Source organism: Schistocerca serialis, chromosome 3, assembly GCF_023864345.2.
Source record: "Schistocerca serialis cubense isolate TAMUIC-IGC-003099 chromosome 3, iqSchSeri2.2, whole genome shotgun sequence".
Taxonomy (NCBI): Eukaryota; Metazoa; Arthropoda; class Insecta; order Orthoptera; family Acrididae; genus Schistocerca; species Schistocerca serialis.
Window position 1 is genome coordinate 577,950,531 of NC_064640.1, and position 1,849 is coordinate 577,952,379.

The 1,849-nt window shown below is 39.7% G+C and overlaps 1 long non-coding RNA gene across 1 annotated transcript; it reads left to right on the plus strand.

The window, feature by feature from the left end:
• Positions 1-916: 916 nt before the first annotated feature.
• LOC126470202 (uncharacterized) lies at positions 917-1,487 on the plus strand. Its single transcript, XR_007586147.1, has 2 exons — positions 917-966; positions 1,309-1,487. It is a non-coding gene; the product is annotated as an uncharacterized LOC126470202 (long non-coding RNA).
• The last annotated feature ends 362 nt before the right edge of the window (positions 1,488-1,849 follow it).

A 1,849-nucleotide genomic window follows, 5' to 3' on the forward strand; every position in this document is an offset into this window, starting at 1 on the left:
AGATAAGTAGAGTACTAAACAGCCAAGAAATCGGACCAGTCTTCCCGCCACCTAGAAAAATTAAAGAAATGTTGCGACCAGTCAAGGATAACCTCAGCCTGACAGTACCATGAATGTATCAAATTGCTTGCAAGTGTGCCAACAGTTATGTGGGGAACTCTATACAGACTGTTGCTGATCGTTTTGTTTTGTTTTGTTTTAGGGAGAAATAACAACCTTGGTCATGTGCACCCACCACAAAACTGTAGAACACAAAGACAAAGAGAGGATTTAAAATCTATTACACGTCAATCCCAATTGATGGTAGAGATGACAGCTAAAGGGAATGGTGGACTGTCAAAAGTTGAGCACAATGTGCACAAAGTGGTGGCGGAGCACCACTTACATTGTGAAGACTAACAAGACAGTGCCCAGTATGCAACCTAGTTAAAATGATCTACTCGCGGCGAGAGAACCGAGAGGAGGTCGTCCAAGCCACTGGGAGAGGCTTAATAATCCGGAGCTTGTTCGCATGTAAGGGGGGGGGGGGGGGACCAGTGGTGATACCTAAGTGACACCACCTGCTGACAAACGGGCAATACAGAGATCGTCAGAGGCAATGTAAGAACTAGCCTTATGATGACAGAAGCGTCTCGCGGGCCCCAAGGAATCATGACATCATATGCTGGCCCCGAGGAATCATGACGTCATATCATGGCATGACGTCGTCTCTCATGCAAGCCAATATCGCTGGTAGTTTTCGAAACGCGGATATTCTTTGAACATGGCACGCTGATCCTTTGTGGATTTGTGTATGATGGCGGGATTTGTGTGCGTTAAAGCTTTTCAATCACAGAAAAAAATTGATAATACTTGCTGCAAAAGCACATGTTTGCAGAGGAGAAAGGATAGTTTATATTACAGACAATGGATGGTAAGTAACTTCCGTTAGTAATCTTATCATGCGCAAGAAAAGTAAAATGTATGGTAAATATACAGAAATTTCATTCTTTGTGCCTATAGTATTCTGATGCATTATGTTACTCAGTAAAGTTTCTTTCAATGCATCTATGTGGATTATTTGTGGTAACGGTGTATACTCATAACAAATGGCTTCGGTATTTAAGTTGCAATCATTGTAACTTTTTCCTGACAAAAATTGTGTAGTAACTGTATTCTAACAGTAACATGCACATTTGAAAACTTTTGACTGTTCACAATTAATCATTGATCATAGTCAGTATTTTTGACAGTATAATAGATATGAATTGCAGTGACTGAATCCAGATTTGTGAGTGGTGTAATGTGTTTTTGTAATGGATGTTTCAGAGTTTCTGAAGTGAAAGTCCAAGGAAGAGAAGACAACGAGAAGTAGCTTTTTTGTCTGTTTCATGGTTTATAGGCCTACTGGGGAAACTCGCCATGTAAAAAAACGAGTAACGCATCCAGCTTGGTACCTCTATGGTGATGTGGAAATCCGAGCATTGTTAATAAAGAAATTAATTCTGTGTGTGCCTTTCTTTTGATTCCTTTATCATGTTGCTTATAGTAGATCAAATTTAATTAAAATACTCAGGTGATAATTTCAACATAAATTCGACTATGTGCATAGCTGCTTCTCACAGGCAAAGTATAAATATTCACCATCCTCTGGCATGCGTGTTCACTAGTCAGTTATGGCAAAAGAAATCACTGACTCAAAGCATACTTTTGCTTGGTAGACATAATTGGAAATGGCCTTTTCAGTTATAATTTTACATTATTAGATTATAGTACTCCCTGAGAGATTATCTTCTGCATTTCTTGGCCCTGACATGATTAGTAATGGATGTTTCACCACCAGGTCTGGCATACAGCTTTAAGTGTGCTG